We start from the raw sequence: 19,776 nt of genomic DNA on the forward strand, positions 1-19,776 counted from the left end.
AATGAGCACTGTTATTTATGGCACTGCAATCATGAGCACTGTCACCATGAGGACTGTCACCATGGGCATGACACCATGGACACTGTCACCATGGGCATTTTCACCCTAGGTTCTCTCACCATAGGCATTATCACTGTGAGAATTGTGAACATGGGCACTGTAACCATGGACACTATCACCATGAACACTCTCACCGTGATCACTGTTACGATGGGTACTGTCACTGTGAGCACTATCACCATAGGCAATGGCAGCGTGGGCATTGTCACCATGGGCCCTGTCATCATGGGTATTGTCACTGTGGGCAGTGTCACCATGGGCAAGGCCACCATGGGCAATACCACTGTGAGCACTGTCACCACGGGTACTACTATCATGTGCACTGTCACTGTGGGCAATGTCAGTATGGGTTGTCACAGTTTGCACTGTCACCATGAGAACTGTCAACATGAGCACTGTCACCATTTTCCACTGCCACAATGTGCACTACCACCATGTGCACTGTCACCATGAGAACTACCAACATGGGCACTCTCATCATGAGCACTTTCACAAAGGGCACTGCCACCATGGCACTATTCACGTGAGCACACTCACCATGGGCACTATCACCATAGGCACTGTCAGTTTCAGCACTATCACCATGGGTACTTCAACCCTGACCAATGTCACCATTAGCACTGTCACCATTCTCAGTATCACCATGGGCACTATCACCAAGAGAACTGTCAGTCTGAGCACTGTCACCATGGGTATTGTGACTTTGGGCACTGTCACCGTGAGCTCTGTCACCATGGTCACTTTGCCATGAGCACTGTCACTCTGACCACTCTCACTATAAGAACTGTCACCATGGGCACTTTCACGATGGGCACTTCCAACATTGGCACTATCACCATGAGCACTGTCAACAAAAGCACTGTCACCGTGGGCAGTGTCAGCATGCACAATGTCACTGCAAGGACTATCACATTAAGAAATGTCATGATGGGCACTGTCAACATTTTGCACTGCCACCATGTGCACTATCAACTTAGGCACTGTCACCATGAGGACTTTATCACTGAGTACTCACACCATGGGTAATATCACCATGGGCACTCTCACCACACCATGAGAACTATCACCATGAGCAATGTCATGATGGGCACTGGCGCAATGGGTCTTGTCACTATGAGCACTGAAACAATTGGCACTATCACCGTGAGAAATCTCACCACGCTAACTGTCCCCAAGGGCACTGTCACAGAGAGAAAAGTCATCATGGGAACTGTCCCAGTCAGTATTCTCACCATGGGTACTCTCATTGTGGGTAATGCCTCCGTAAGCACTATTACCATGAATACTGCTACCGTGAGCACTAGCATGATAAGAACTGTCACCATGGGCATGGCCACCATGGGCACTCTCAGGGTGTGCACTGTCACCAGGGGCACTGTCACCATGAGCAATGTAACCATGGGCACTCTCACCATGAGCAATATCACCATGGGCACTGTCACTCTTTGCACTGCCACCAGATGCACCATGACCATGTACACTGTCACCATGGGCAGTGTCACCATCGGTAGTCTCACTATGGGCACTGCCACCATGAGCACTGTCACCAAGAGCACTGTCACCATGAGCACAGCCACCATGAGCACCGTCACAAGAACTGTCACTATGAGAACTGTCACCATGGACACTTTCTTATGATTACGGTCACCGTGGTTATTGTCACCTTTGGCACTGTCAACGTGAGTACTATCACCGTGAGCACAATCACCCTGAGCACTGTCACCATGGGCACAGCCTCAATGCGGACTGTCACCGTGAACACTGTCACCATGGGCACTACCATGGTGAGAACAGTCACCATGGTCACTGTCACCATGGGCACTGTCCCCGTGAGCACCGTCACTAAGGGCATAATCACCATATGCACTGTCACCGTGAGAACAGTCACCATGGGCACTGTCAACATGGAAACTATCACCATGAGCAATGTCACCATGAGCAATTACAACAGGAACACTTTCACCGTTAGAACTGTCACCGCGGGGACTCTCACTATTGGCACTGCCTCCGAGGGTTTGTCATGATGAGCACTATCACCATGGGCAGTGTCTCCATGGGCAGTGTCACCATGAGCACTCTCAATATTGGCACTATCAACATCAGCACTGTCAGCATAGGCACGGTCACCATGTGCGCTGTCATAAAGGGCATTGTCACACTGTGTGTTGTCACCATGGGAACAGTCACAATTAGCACTCTCACCATGGGCACTGTGATCTTGGGCACTGTCACCATGGACTCTGCCCCCGTTGGCACTGTCACAATGGGAAGTATCACCATGGGCTTTGTCAGCGTGAGCAATGTCACCGTGGGCAAGGTCACCATGACATCTATCACCATAGGCACTGTAACCATGGGCACTGGCACCATGAGCACAGTCACCATGAGCACTGCCACAATGAGCAATGTCACTTATGGCACTGTCCTCATGAGAAGTGAAACCATGATCACTGTCACCATGGGCAGGACAGCCTGGGTATTGTCACCATGGGCACTGTCACCATGAGGACTCTCACCATGGGAATTGTCACCTTAGGTACTGTCACCATGGGCACTGTCACCATGATCCCTTTTCCATGAGCTCTGTCACCCTGGGTATTGTCACCATGGGCACTATCACCATGAGAGTTGTGAACATGGGCACTTTCACCATGGGCACTATCACCATGAACAATGTCACCATGAATACTGTTACCCTCTGTATTGTCACCATGGGCACTGTCACCGTAAGCACTACACCGTCAGAATTGTGATAATGGGCACAGTCACCATGGGCACATTCACCACTGGAACTATCGCCGTGAACACTGTCACCATGAGCACTGTCTCTGTGTGCAGTTTCACCATACACACTATCACTGTAAGGACTATCATCGTAAGCAATGTCACCATGAGCAATATCCCCATGGGCACTTGCACCATTTTGCACTGCCACCATGTGCAGTGTCACCATGGACACTTTCACTATGAGTACTGTCACCATGGGTAATATCACCATGGTCACTCTCACCATGAGCACTGTCATTATGAGAATTTTCACCATAGGCCCTGTCACCATGAGAACTGTCACCATCCTCACTGTCAACATGGAGACCATCACCTTGAGCACTGTCACCATGAGCGATGTCACCATGGTCACATTCAACGTAAGAACTGTCACCACAGGGACTATCAACATTGGCACTGTCACCATGGGGTTGTCATCATGAGCACTATCACCATTAGCAATGTCTCCATGGGCAGTTTCACCATGAGCACTTTCACTATTGACACACTCACCATTGGCACTGTCACAATGGGCACTGTCACCGTGAGTACTGTCACCATGGGCCTTGTCACTCTGGGCGTTAACATCATTGGTACTGTCACCGTGGACACTGTCCCAATGGGAATTTTCACCATGGGTTTTGTCAACATAGGCAGTGTCCCCGTGGGCACTGACACCGTGACATCTATCACCATAAACCCTGTACACATGGGCACTTTCACCACGAGCACGGTCACCATGAGCACTGCCACAATGAGCACTGTTATTTATGGCACTGCCAACATGAGCACTGTCACTGTGGGCATGACACCATGGGCACTGTCACCATGGGCATTGTCACCCATGGTACTCTCACCACAGGCATTATCACTGTGAGAATTGTGAACATGGGCACTGTCTCCATGGGCATTATCACCATGAACACTGTCACGATGAGCACTGTCACCCTGGGTATTTTCACCATGGGCACTGTCACTGTGAGCACTACACCGTGAGAATTGTGACTATGGGCACTGTCACCATGAACACTCTCACCATGGGAACTATCACTGTGAACACTGTCACCATGAACACTGTCACTGTGTGCAGTGTCACCATGCGCACTGTCACCATTTTGCACTGCCACCATGTGCAGTGTCACCATGGGTAATATCACCATAGGCACATTCACCATGAGAAACGTGACCATGCGGAATGTCTCTATGGGCCCTGGCACCCTGGGCACTGTCACTGTGAGTACTGTCACAACGAGCACTATAACCGTGACAAATCTCACCATGCTAACTGTCCCCATGGGCACTCTCACTGTTAGAAGTGTCAGCATGGGCACTGTCACTGTCGTCACTGTCACCATGGCCACTGCCACCTTGGGCTCTGTCACCATGAACACTGTAACAATGCCCATTATCACCGTGTGCACTGTCACTATGGGCACTATCACGATGAGCACTGTCAGCATGTACACTATCACTATTTAGCACTGTCACCAGGTGAACTACCACCATGGGCACTGTCATGATGTGCACTATCACCGTAAGCACAGTTACCATGGGCACTGTAACAATGTGCAGTGTCACCATCGGTACTGTCCCCATGGGAACTGCCACGAAGAGCACTGTCACCATTAGCACTGTCACCATCTTGGGCACTGCTATTATGAGCACTGTCACCATGGGTCTGTCGCTATGAGAACTGCCACCAGGGGTATTTTCAACATGAGTACTGTCACCATGGGTATTGTCACCATTTGCACTATCACCATGAGCACTATTACCGTGAGATCTCTCACTGTGATCACTGTCACCATGAGCACTGTCGCCACGGGTACTGGCACAATGCGGACTGGCACCATGAGCCCTGTCACCATGGGCACTATCACTGTGAGCACTCTCACCGTGGTCACTGTCACCATGGGCACTGTTACCATGAGCACTGTCACCATGGTCACATTCAACGTAAGAGCTGTCACCATGGGGACTATCACCATTGGCACTGTCACTGTGGGGTTATCACCATGAGCACTATCACCATGGACGATGTCTCCATGGGCAGTTTTCCCATGAGCACTGTCACCATCGGCACTGTCACCATCGGCACGATCACCGTGAGAACTGTCAACATGGGCCTTGTCACACTGGGTTCTGTCACCATGGGCACTGTCACCCTGGGCATTGTCACAATGGGAAGTATCACCATGGGCTTTGTCAACCTAGGCAGTGTCCCCGTTGTCACTGACACCGTGACATCTATCACCATAAACATTGTAAACATTGGCACGGTCACCATGAGCACTGGCACAATGAGCATTGTTATTTATGGCACTGCCACCATGAAAACTGTGACCCTGAGCACTGTCACCATGGGCATGACAAAATGGGCACTGTCACCATGGGCATTGTCACCCTAGGTACTCTCACCATAGGCATTATCACTGTGAGAATTGTGAACATGGGCACTGTCACCATGCGCACTGTCACTGTAAGGACTATCCCGGTAAGCAAGGTCACCATGAGCAATGTCACAGTAGGCACTGTCACCATTTTGCACTGCCACCATGTGCGGTGTCACCATGGGCACTTTTACCATGAGTACTCTCACCATGGGTAATATCACCATGGACACTGTCACCGTGAGCACTGTCACTATGAGAATTTTCACCATAGCCACTGTCACAATGAGAACTGTCACCATGGTCACATTCAATGTAATAACTTTCACCTCGGGGACTATGACCATTGGCACTGTCACCGTGGTGTTGTCACCATGAGCACTATCTCCATGGGCAATGTCTCCATGGGCAGTATTACCATGAGCACTGTCACCATGGGAATTGTCACTTTAGGCTCTGTCAGCATGGGACTGTCACCGTGAGCACTTTTTCGATGAGCTCTGTCACCCTGGGTATTGTCACCATGGGCACTATCACCGTGAGAGTTGTGAACATGGGCAATCTCACTGTGGACACTATCACCATGAGCAATGTCACCATGAATACTGTCACCCTGTGTATTGACACCATGGGCACTGTCACCATGAGCACTATACCGTGAGAATTGTGAGAATGAGCACTGTCACCATTGGCACATTCATCATCTGCACTATCACCATGAACACTGTCACCATGAGTACTGTTACTGTGTGCAGTTTCACCATACACACTATCACCGTAAGAACTATCATCGTAAGCAATGTCACCATGAGCAATATCACCATGGGCACTGTCACCATTTTTCACTGCCACTATGTGCAGTGTCACCATGGGTAATATCACCATAGGCACTATCACCGTGAGAAATGTGACCATGCAGAATGTCTCTATGGGCACTGGTACCATGTGCATTGTCACTGTGAGCACTGTAACAACGGGCACTCTCACCGTGAGAAATCTCACCATGCTAACTGTCCCCATGGGAACTGTCACCGTGAGAAGGGTCACCATGGGCACTGTCACTGTCGGCACTTTCACCATGGGCACTGTCATTGTGGGCACTCTCACCATGGCCATTGCCACCTTGGACTCTATCACCATGAACACTGTAACAATGCCCATTATCACCGTGTGCAGTGTCACCATGGGCACTATCACCATGAGTACTGTCACCTTGAGTAATATCACCATGGGCACTGTCACCGTGAGCACTGTCACTATGAGAATTTTGACCATAGGCACTGTCACCATGAGAAATGTCACCATGGGCACCGTCAACATGGAGACCATCACCTTGAGCAGTGTCACCATGAGCACTGTCACCATGAGCAATGTCACCATGGTCACATTCAATGTAAGAACTCTCACCACGGGGACTCTCACCGTTGGCACTGTCACAGTGGTGTTGTCACCATAAGCACTATCACCATGGGCAATGTCTCCATGGGCAGTTTCACCTTGAGCACTGTCACTATTGGCCATCTCACTATCGGCCCTGTCACCATGGTCATGGTCACCATGAGCACTGTCACCATGGGCCTTGTCACACTGGGTACTGTCACCATGGGCGCTGTCACCGTGGGCACTATCACAATGGGAAAAATCAGCAAGGGCTTTGTCACCAAGGGTGCTGTCCCCATGGGCACTGACACCGTGACCTCTGTCACCTTAAACACTGTAAACATTTGCACTGTCACCATGAGAACTGCCACAATGAGCACTGTTATTTATGGAACTGCCAACATGAGCACTGTCACCATGAGCACTGTCTCCATGGTCATGACACCATGGACACTGTCACCAGGGGCATTGTAACCCTATGTACTCTCACCATAGGCTTTAACACTCTGAGAATTGTGAACATGGGCACTGTCCCATGGGCATTATCACCATGAGCACTGTCACCATGAGTACTCTCACCCTGGGTATTTTCACCATGGGCACTGTCACTGTGAGCCCTACACCATGAGAATTGTGACTATGGGCACTGTTACTATGGACACTCTCACCATGGGAACTATCACCATGAACATTGTCACAATGAACACTGTCACTGTGTGCACTGTCACTATGTGCACTGTCACCATAAGGACTATCAATGTAAGTAAAGTCACCATGAGCAATATCACCATGGGCACTGTCACCATCTTGCACTGCCACCACGTGCACTGTCACCATGGGTAATATCACCAAAGGCACTTTCACCATGAGAAATATGACCGTGCGGAATGTCTCTATGGGCACTGGCATCATGGGCCTTCTCACGGAGCACACTGTCACAACGGGCAATATCACTGTGATAAATCTCACCATGCTAACTGTCTCAATGGGTACTGCCACCGTTAGAAGTGTCAGCATGGGCACTGTCACTGTTGGCACTGTCACCAAGGGCACTGTCATTGTGGGCACTGTCACCATGGCCACTGCCACCTTGGGCTCTGTCACCATGAACACTGTAACAATGTCCGTTATCACCGTGTGCACTGTCACCATGGGCACTATCACCATGAGCACTGTCAGCATGTGCACTGTCACTTTTTAGCACTGTCACCAGGTGAACTACCACCAGGGACACTGTCACGATGTGCACTATCACCGTGAGCACGGTTACCATGGGCACTGTAACAATGCACAGTGTCACCATTGGTACTGTCCCCATGGGAACTGCCACCAAGTGCACTGTCACCATTAGCACTGTCACCACGAGCACTGCCACCTTGGGAACTGCTATTATGAGCACTGTCACCATGAGAACTGTCGCTATGAGAACTGCCACCATGGGTAGTTTCAACATGAGTACCGTCACCCTGGGTATTGTCACCATTTGCACTGTCACCATAAGCACTATTACCGTCAGCACTATCACCGTGAGCACTCTCACTGTCGTCACTGTCACCATGAGCACTGTTGCCCTGGGTACTGACACAATTCGGACTGTCACCATGAGCCCTGTCACCATGGGCAATATCACTGTGAGCACTCTCACCTTACTCACTGTCTCATGGGCACTGTTACCATGAGCACTGTCAACATAGACAATAGTGCTGTGGGCAGTGTCACCATGGGCAGTGTCACCATGGGCACTGCCACCATGTGCACTATCACTGTGAGCACTGTCACCATGGGTACTTCAACCATGAGAAATATCACCGTGAGTACTGTCTGAATGGGTTGTCACCATGTGCACTGTCACCATGAGAACTGTCAACATGGGCACTCTCACCATTTTTCGTTGCCACCATGTGCAATGTCACCATGGGCACTATCACCGTGAGAATTGTCACCAAGAGTACTGTCATCATGGGTACTGTCACCAAGGGCACTGCCACCACGTGCACTGTTATCATGGTCACCAGCATCGTGAGCACTTTCACAATGGGAACTACCACCATGGGCATTATCAACGTAAGGACTCTCACCATGGGCACTCTCACCATGGGCACTCTCACCATCGGCACTATTGCCATGAACACTGTCACCATGAACACTGTCACCGTGTGCAGTTTCACCATACACACTATCACTGTAAGGACTATCACCGTAAGCAATGTCACCATGAGCAATATCACCATGGGCACTGTCACCATTTTGCACTGCAACCATGTGCAGTGTCACCATGGACACTTTTACCATGAGTACTGTCACCATGGGTAATATCACCATGGGCACTCTCACCATAAGCACTGTCACTATGAGAATTTTCACCAAAGGCACTGTCACCATGAGAACTGTCACTATGGTCACATTCAATGTAAGAACTGTCACCACGGGGACTATTACCATTGGCACTGTCACTGTGGACTTGTCACCATGAACACTATCAACATGGGGAATACCTCCATGGGCTGTTTCCCCATGAGCACTGTTACTATTGACACTCTCACAATCGGCACTGTCACCATGGGCACATTCACCATGAGCAGTGTCACCATGGGCCTTGTCACACTGGGCACTGTCACCATGGGCACTTTCACAATGGGAAGTATCACCACGGGCTTTGTCAGCGTGGGCACTGTCCCCGTTGGCACTGACACCGTGACATCTATCAGCATAAGCACTTTAAACGTGGGCACTGTCACCATGAGCACGGTCACCATGAGCACTGTCACCATGGACCTTGTCACATTGGGCGCTGTCACCATGGGCACTGTCACCATGAGCATGCTCACCTTAAGCACTGCCACAATGAGCACTGTTATTTATGGCTCTCCCAACATGAGCACTGTTACCATGAGCACTCTCACCATGGGCATGACACCATGAGCACTGTCACCATGGGCATTGTCACCCTAGGTACTCTCACCATAGGCATTATCACTGTGAGAATTGTGAACATGGACACTGTCCCCATGGGCACTATCACATTGAGCACTGTCACCATGAGTACTGTCACCCTGGGTATTTTCACCATGGGCAGTGTCACTGTGAGCAATACACCATGAGAGTTGTGACTATGGGCACTGTCACCATGGACACTCTCACCATGGGAACAACCACCGTGAACACTGTCATCATGAACACTGTCACCATGTGCACTGTCAACATGAGAACTGTCAGTATGGGCACTGTCATCATTATTCACTGCAACCATGTGCACTACCACCATGGGCACTGTCACCATGGGCACTATCACGGTGAGCACTGTCACCATGAGTAGTGTCATCATGGGCACTGTCACCAAGGTCACGGCCACCATGTGCACAGTTACCATGGTCACTATCACCGTGAGCACAGTCACCATGGGAACTACCAACATGGGCACTGTCATCATGAGCAGTTTCACAATGGGAACTGCCACCCTGGGCACTATTAATGTAAGCACTCTCACCATGGGCACTATCACCAAGGGCACTGTCAGTTTCAGCACTATCACCATGGGTACTGCAACCATGACCACTGTCACCACAAACACTGTCACCATGTGCACTGTCACCATGGGCACTATCACCATGAGAACTGTCAGCCTGAGCACTGTCACCATGTGTATTGTGACTTTGGGCACTGTCACCATGAGCACTGTCACCTTGGGCACTGGCACAATGTGAACTTTCACCATGAACATTGTCATCATGTGCACAATCACTGTTAGAACTGTCACGGTCGTCACTGTCAAAATGGGAACTGTAACCGTGAGCTCTTTCACCGTGAGGGTTGTGACCATGGGCACTGTCACCATGGGCAAGGTTCCCATGGACAATTTCACTGTTAGTACTGTCACCATGGACACTATAACTATGGGCACTGTCACCGTGAGCTCTGTCACCATGGGCACTTTCACCATGAGCAGTGACACTCTGACCACTCTCACCATAAGAGAGGTCACCATGGGCACTTTCACGATGGGCACTTCCACCACTGGCACTATCACTGTGAGCACTGTCAACAAGAGCACTGTCACGGTGGGCAGTGTCACCATGTGCACTATCCCCACAAGAACTATCACATTAAGCAATGTCACAATGGGCACTGTCACCATTTGCACTGCCACCATGTGCACTATCACCTTAGGCACTGTCACCATGAGCATTTTATCACTGAGTACTGTCACCCTGGGTAATATCACCATGGGCACTGTCACTGTGAGAACTGTCACCATGAGCAATGACATGATGGGCACTGGAGCCATGGGTCTTGTTCACTATGAGCACTGAAACAATGGGCACTATCACCGTGAGAAATCTCACCATGCTAACTCTCCCCAAGGGCACTATCACAGAGAGAAAAGTCACCATCGGAACTGTCACAGTCAGTATTCTCATCTTTGGCATTCTCATTGTGGGCACTGCCTCCGTGGGCACTATTATCATGAACACTGGTACCGTTAGCTCTATCATGATAAGAACTGTGACCATGGGCATGGCCACCATGGGCATTCTCACGGTGTGCACTGTCACCAGGGGCATTGTCACCATGGACACTGTCACAATGAGCATAATAACCATGGGCACTCTCACCATGGGCACTATCACCATGAGCAATATCACCATGGGCACTGTCACTATTTTGCACTGCCACCAGAGGCACCATGACTATGTGCACTGTCACCATGTGCAGTGTCACCATTGGTATTCTCACCATGGGCACTGCCACCATGAGCACTGTCACCACGAGCACTGCCACCATGAGCACTGTCACAAGAACTGTCCCTATGAGAACTGCCACCATGGGCACTTTCACCATGATTACTGACACCGTGAGTATTGTCTCCTTGGGCAATGTCATCGTGAGTACTACCACCATGAGCACTATCACCCTGAGAACTGTCACCATGGGCACAGCCTCAATGCGGGCTGTCATCATGAACACTGTCGCCATGGGCACTATCACGGTGAGAACAGTCACCGTGGTCACTGTCACCATGGGCACTGTCACTGTGAGCACTGTCACTAAGAGCATTATCACCATAGGCACTGTCACCATGAGAACAGTCACCATGGGCACTGTCAACATGGAGACTATCACCTTGAGCACTGTCACCATGAGCAATTTCAACAGGGTCACTTCCACCGTGAGAACTGTGACCATGCATACTCTCACTATTGGCACTGCCTCTTAGGGGTTGTCACGATGAGCACTATCACCATTGTCAATGGTCTCCATGGGCCGTGTCACCCTGTGCACTCTCAGTATTGGCACTATTACCATCGGCACTGTCATCATCGGCATGGTCACCGTGAACACTGTCACAATGGGTGTTGTCACAATGGGCGCTGTCACCATGGGCACAGTCACCATTAGCACTCTCACCATGAGCACTGTGATATTGGGCACTGTCACCATGGGCTCTGTCACAGTGGGCACTGTCAGAATGGGAAGTATCACCATGGGCTTTGTCAGCATGGGCACTGTCACCATAGGCATGGCCACCGTGACATCTATCACCATAAGCACTGTAACCAGGGGCACTGTCACCATAAGCATGGTCACTATGAACACTGCCACAATGAGCACTATCACCATGGGCAATGTCTCCATGGGCAGTTTCACCATGAGCACTGTCACTATTGGCACTCTCACCATCGGCACGGTCACCATTGGCACGGTCACCATTAGCCTTGTCACCATGGGCCTTGTCACACTGGGCGCTGTCACCATGGACACTGTTAGGGTGGGCTCTGTCACAATAGGAAGTATCACCATGGGCTTTGTCAGCGTGGGCACTGTCCCCGTGGACACTGACACCGTGACATCTATCACCATAAACACTGTATACAAGGGCAATGTCACCATGAGCACGGTTACCATGAGCACTGCCACAATGAGCACTGTTATTTATGGCACTGCCAACATGGCACAGTCACCATGAGCACTCTCTACCATGGGCATGACCCCATGGGCACTGTCACCATGGGCATTGTCACCCTAGGTACTCTCACCATAGGCATTATCACTGTGAGAATTGTGAACATGGGCAATGTCACCAAGGGCACTGTCACCATGGGCACTCTCACCATGAGTACTGTCACCCTGGGCATTTTCACTTTGGGCACTGTCACTGTGAGCACTACAGCATGAGATTTGTGACTATGGTCACTGTCACCATGGACACTCTCACAATGCGAACTATCACCGTGAACACTGTCACCATGAACACTGTCACTCTGTGCAGTGTCACCATGCACACTGTGACCATAAGGACTATCAATGTAAGCCAAGTCACCATGAGCAATGTCACCATGGGCACTGTCACCATTTTGCACTGCCACCATGTGCAGTGTCAAGATGGGTAATATCATTATAGGCACATGCACTCTGAGAAATGTGACCATGTGGAATGTCTCTATGGTACCTGGCACCATGGGCATTGTCACTGTGAGCACTGTCACAATGGGCACTATCACTGTGATAAATCTCACCATGCTAACTGTCTCAATGGGTACTGCCACCGTTAGAAGTGTCAGCATGGGCACTGTCACTGTTGGCACTGTCACCAAGGGCACTGTCATTGTGGGCACTGTCACCATGGCCACTGCCACCTTGGGCTCTGTCACCATGAACACTGTAACAATGTCCATTATCACCGTGTGCACTGTCACCATGGGCACTATCACCATGAGCACTGTCAGCATGTGCACTGTCACTATTTAGCACTGTCACCAGGTGAACTACCACCAGGGACACTGTCACGATGTGCACTATCACCGTGAGCACGGTTACCATGGGCACTGTTACAATGCACAGTGTCACCATCGGTACTGTCCCCATGGGAACTGCCACCAAGTGCACTGTCACCATTAGCACTGTCACTACGACCACTGCCACCTTGGGAACTGCTATTATGAGCACTGTCACCATGAGAACTGTCGCTATGAGAACTGCCACCATGGGTATTTTCAACATGAGTACCGTCACCATGGGTATTGTCACCATTTGCACTGTCACCATAAGCACTATTACCGTCAGCACTATCACCGTGAGCACTCTCACTGTCACTGTCCCCACGACCACTGTTGCCCTGGGTACTGACACAATTCGGACTGTCACCATGAGCTCTGTCACCATGGGCAATATCACTGTGAGAACTCTCACCTTACTCACTGTCTCATGGGCACTGTTACCATGAGCACTGTCAACATAGACAATAGTGCTGTGGGCAGTGTCACCATGGGCAGTGTCACCATGGGCACTGCCACCATGTGCTCTATCACTGTGAGCACTGTCACCATGGGTACTGCAACCATGAGAAATATAACCGTGAGTACTGTCTGCGTGGGTTGTCACCATGTGCACTGTCACCATGAGAACTGTCAACATGGGCACTCTCACCATTTTTCGTTGCCGCCATGTGCAATGTCACCATGGGCACTATCACCGTGAGAATTGTCACCATGAGTACTGTCATCATGGGCACTGTCACCAAGGGCACTGCCACCACGTGCACTGTTATCATGGTCACCAGCATCGTGAGCACTTTCACAATAGGACCTACCACCATGGGCATTATCAACGTAAGGACTCTCACCATGGGCACTCTCACCATGGGCACTCTCACCATGAGCACTGTCACTAATTGCATTATCACCATAGGCACTGTCACCATGTGAACAGTCACCATGGGCACTGTCATCATGGAGACTATCATCTTGAGCATTGTCACCATGAACAAAGTCAATAGGGTCACTTTCACCATGAGAACTGTCACCACGGGGACTCTCACCATTGGCACTGCCTCCGAGGGGATGTCACGATGAGCACTATCACCATGGGCAGTGTCTCCATGGGCAGTTTCACTGTGAGCACTCTCACTATTGGCACTATCACCATCGGCACTGCCAGCATCAGTACGGTCACCGTGAGCAGAGTCACAATGGGCATTGTCACAGTGGGCACTGTCACAATGGGCACAGTCTACATTAGCATTCTCACTATGGGCACTGTGATCTTGGGCACTGTCAATGTGGGCTCTTTCACTGTGGGCACTGTCACAATGGGAGGTATCACCATGGGCTTTCTCAGCGTGGGCACTGTCACTGTGGGCACGGCCACCGTGACATCTATCACCATAAGCACTGTAACAATGGGCACCGTCCCTCTGAGCACAGTCATCATGAGCACTGCCACAATGAGAACTGTCATTTATGGCACTGTCCACATTAGCAGTTTCACCATGATCACTGTCACCATGGGCAGGACACCCTGTGTATTGTCACCATGAGCACTCTCACCATGATCACTCTCACCATGGGAATTGTCACCTTAGGTACTGTCACCATGGGCACTGTCACCATGAGCACTTTTACCATGAGCTCTGTCACCCTGGTATTGTCACCATGAGCACTATACCGTGAGAATTGTGACTATGGGCACTGTCAGCCTGGGCACTTTCACCATCGGCACTATTGCCGTGAACACTGTCACCATGAGCACTGTCACTGTGTCAAGTTTCACCATACACACTATCACCATAAGAACTATCACCATAAGCAGTGTCACCATGAGCAATATCACCATGGGAACTGTCACCATTTTGCACTGCCACCATGTGCAGTGTCACCATGGGCACTTTTACCATGAGTACTCTCACCATGGGTAATAACACCATGGGCACTCTCACCATGAGCACTATCAGTATGAGAATTTTCACCATAGGCACTGTCACCGTGAGAACTGTCACCTAGGTCACATTCAACATAAGAACTGTCACCACGGGGACCATCAAAATTGGCACTGTCACCGTGGGGTTGTCAGCATGAGCACTATCACCACGGCTAATGTCTCCATGGGCAATTTTCCCATGAGCACTGTCAATATTGGTTCTCTCACTATCGGCCCTGTCACCATGGGCATAGTCACCATGAGCACTGTCACCATGGGCCTTGTCACACTGGATGCTGTCACCATGGGCCATGTCACCATGGCCACAGTCACAATGGGAAGTATCACCATGTGCTTTGTCATCCTGGACACTGTCCCCTTGGGCACTGACACTGTGATATCTATCATCATAAACACTGTAAACATGGGCACTGTCACCATGAGCATGGTCACCATGAGCACTGCCACAATGAACACTGTTATTTATGACACTGCCAACATGAGCCCTGTCACCATGAGCACAGTCACCATGGGCATGAAACCATGGGCACTGTCACCATGGGCATTGTCACCCTAGGTACTCTCAGCCTAGGCATTATCACTGTGAGAATTGTGAACATGGGCACTGTCACCATGGGCACTATCACCATGAGCACTCTCACCATGAGTACTGTCACCCTGGGTATTTTCACCATGGGCACTGTCACTGTGAGCACTACACCATGAGAATTGTGACTGTGGGCACTTCCGCCATCGGCACTATCACTGTGATCACTGTCACCATGTGTACTGCAACCATAAGAACTGTCACCGTGAGTACTGTCTGCTTTGGTTGTCACCGTGTGCACTGTTATCATGAGAACTGTCAACATGGGCACTGTCACCGTTTTTCACTGCCACCATGTTCAATGTCACCATTGGCACTATCACCGTGAGAACTGTCACCATGAGTACTGCCGTCATGGGCACTGTCACCAAGGGCACAGCCACCATGTGCACTGTTGCCATGGTCACTATCACCATGAGCACTGTCACCATGGGAACTACCAACATGGGCAATGTCATCATGAGCACTTTCACAATGGGAACTGCCACCATGGGCACTATCAATGGGCAGACTCTCACCATGGGCACTATCACCATGGGCACTGTCACTGTGAGCACTGTCACCATGAGCACTATTACTGTGAGCACTACCACCGTGAGCGCTCTCACCATGGTCACTGTCACCATGGGCACTGTCACCATGAGCACTGGCACAATGCGGACTGTCAAAATGAGACCTCTCACCATGGACATTATCACCATGAGCACTCTCACCGTGGTCACTGTTACCATGGGTACTGTCACTGTGAGCACTGTTACCATAGGCAATGGCACCGTGGGCACTGTCTCCATGTGCACTGTCATCATGGGCATTGTCACCGTGGGCAGTGTAACAGTGGGCACCGCCACCATTGGCACTATCACTGTGAACTTCTTTACAAAAACAACTTTGGGCACGTTCTTTACCTTATTATGTCAGTCATGTAAGGTCACATTCTAACTTGCCTGGAATCATATGTGAAGGTAATCGCCAAGCTGACCTTTTGACACGAATTGTCGCTTTCCCTTGTATTGAGGAGGCACAAGGTTCACATAATTTGCATCAACAAAATTCCGTAGCTCTGTGATATCAATTTCAACTGCCCTGGGAGATAGCCAGATCTATAATTAAAAATTGTCCACATTGTCCAACTTATTCATCCAGTTTGCCCATGGGGGTCAACCCTAGAGGATCATTACCTAATATGTTATGGCAAATGGATGTAACTCATGTGCCAACTTTTGGAAAGCTATCTTATGTACATGGTTCTGTGGATACCTATTCTCATGTAATTCTTGCCTCAGCAAGAACTGGGAAAGCTTTTAAGGATGTTATGCAACACGTATTTTTCTGTTTTGCCTTTCTAGGCATTCCAAAAGCTCTAAAAAATGATAACGCTCCTGCCTACATTTCTAAGGCTTTTAAAGACTTTTGTGAAAAATTTAATATTTCCCATTCTATGGGAATCCCCTATAATCCTCAGGGTTATGCAAGAGTGGAAAGAGCCCATCATAATTTAAAAGTTCAAATTACAAATTTACAGCAAGGGGAATTCAAATACACTTCTCCACATCACACCTTCAACACACACTATTTGTATTAAATAATTTGAGTACTGATTCACAAGGTAATACTGCCATGATGAGGCATTGGAATCCCGATATTAATAAACCTAAACATAGGGTGAAATGGAAGGATATGCTCACTCGTCAATGGAAAGGACCTGATATTTTCTAACCACCGGCTAAGGGTATGCTTGTGTATTTCCACAGGACGCTGACTCGCCGTTGTGGGTGCCTGACCGTCTCATCAGACATGTCGGGCCCTCCGACCCTGCCTTACCACTTCCCAGTCAGGCACAAGGCACCACAGCCGGAGACGTCAGCTAATGAATCACCATCAGCTAAAGAACCACTGCTGCAGCAGATACAAAAGCTCACCATTGGAGAGAGACCAATTCTTTGTCTTCCGCATCCGCACCCAAGACCTCGCAAGACACAAGCCATCTCAACAAGAACTTCGAATCCACCAAATTGGGGTCAGATTAAACAACTTGCTGATGACGCCAAGAAAGTGGTAACAGACCAGGGAGCTACCTTATCACCTGGAAATCTTTTTGTTGCTATGCTTGCTATATTGGCCTGCCAGGTAACTAGGGGAAATGCTTTGGATAAATCTTATTGGACATATCTCCCTGATCCACCGATTTTACAAACTGTAGCCTGGGATAATGAGGGTATACCAGTGTCTACTACTATGCCCAGGTTAATGGGAGGAGCCATAAGCTCCTATCCATATAATAAATTTAAAATAAATAATAATTTTACACTTCATGGAAAATCAGGGTTCCATACTCTATGTTTTATATTTCCATCAATTAATAACTCTGTAGCCTCTCGTAAGGATGGACGTATACCGGTTTTTCTTAAAGGACAGCTTACTGCTTCTCCTTTGAGTCAATCTAATAAGAGACTTCTTTGGTCTTTGATTTACCTAGCACCTGGAGAAGATCCAACTTATAATCAACCTTCCTCTCATCTTTAAAATGTCTTCCTTGTAATCCTCCTTATGGTATTCATACAGGAGTACAATCATCTATCTTACAATCTCCAGAAGACGAATTGGATAGTAACTGGGACGCTGTAGATACCAATACCAGATTTCCTACATGGAATTATTGTATATATTCTTCAAGAATTGATATTCCCATAGAGGATACCACAAAAAATGTGCATGATTGGAGTAATCCTGATCCATGTAAGGATTAGAGATCTTATTTACAACATCATGCACATTATGATTGGAATAATTCACTCATTCCTGCTTCTATGCTTGTTAATAGATGGCACACTGGAGGATGTGTGCCTCCTATACTAACTATGGCTCAAGAGAGTATGTATTATGCACAGACCCAGCTTTGGAAAGTTATTGCTGCACCACCACCAGTTATTCTTCATAGACCTAAAAATATGGGCATTTATTCTATGCAGGCTTGTGTGTCAGCACCTTATGTATTCTTGGTAGCCCCAAAATATGTGGATCTAAATATTTATTATAATACTTCTGATTCTACTTTTTGGACACATTGCTATGATTGTATTTCGACAAGTTGTATAAATCCCTCTATGAATGTACAAGTTTTAATGATTCTTAAACGACCTCCATACATTATGTTGCCTGTAAAATTATCCTCTGCCTTGTATGATGATTATGGCTTACAAGTTTTGCATGAAACTGAACTTTTATTACATTCAAAGAGACTTGTTGCAGCTTTAATTCTAGCAATATCTACATTTATAGCTGTAATAGCATCACTTTCTCTTTCAATAAGTTCCATAGCTCAACATGTACATACAGCTCAACATGTAAATGAGCTTTCAAAAATGTATCTTTAGCTCTGGCTACTGAGGAAGTTATAGACAGAAAGTTAGAAGCAAAGGTGGATGCCTTAGAAGAAGCAATTTTACACATAGGGCATGAATTAACAGCGCTCAAAGTAAGATTAGCTTTGAGGTGTCATAAAAAATATAGATGGATTTGTGTTACTCCTCTAAAAGTGAATGAATCATTATATTCTTGGGAATAAATTCGTACTCATATTATGGGAGTTTGGAACCAAACAGATGCTAGTTTAGACCCTACTAAATTACATCAAGAGATTCATGACATAGGAAATACAAACTTAGGTTTATCTCCGGCAGAGTCTGCTCAGAAATTTTTTGAAAGTATTAAGTCATTTGTGTCACATAAAACCTTATTCTCAATGCTCATTAATGGAGGAATCATGGCAGTTGTTGTACTAATTCTGATATTTTTACTGCCAGTCATCATTAGAATAATTATTAAAAGCATCAAACAACTTTCTGTCGAGCTACATACTGCACTTTTAAAAAATAAAAA

The 19,776-nt window shown here is 48.5% G+C and overlaps 1 pseudogene across 1 annotated transcript in view; it reads left to right on the forward strand.

Annotated features, from left to right (window-relative positions):
- The first annotated feature begins 3,385 nt into the window (after positions 1 to 3,385).
- The window catches only part of LOC308610222 (ubiquitin-like modifier-activating enzyme 1), a 57,171-nt pseudogene continuing 40,780 nt past the window's right edge, over positions 3,386 to 19,776 (forward strand). Inside the window, exons 1-3 of the transcript in view lie at positions 3,386 to 3,529; positions 17,181 to 17,218; positions 17,649 to 18,024. The product of the transcript in view is annotated as a ubiquitin-like modifier-activating enzyme 1 (transcript). The remainder of the gene's footprint in view (positions 3,530 to 17,180; positions 17,219 to 17,648; positions 18,025 to 19,776) is intronic.

This window comes from Mesoplodon bidens (assembly GCF_964165515.1).
Source record: "Mesoplodon bidens genome assembly, contig: HAP1_SCAFFOLD_97, whole genome shotgun sequence".
Classification (NCBI taxonomy): domain Eukaryota; kingdom Metazoa; phylum Chordata; class Mammalia; order Artiodactyla; family Ziphiidae; genus Mesoplodon; species Mesoplodon bidens.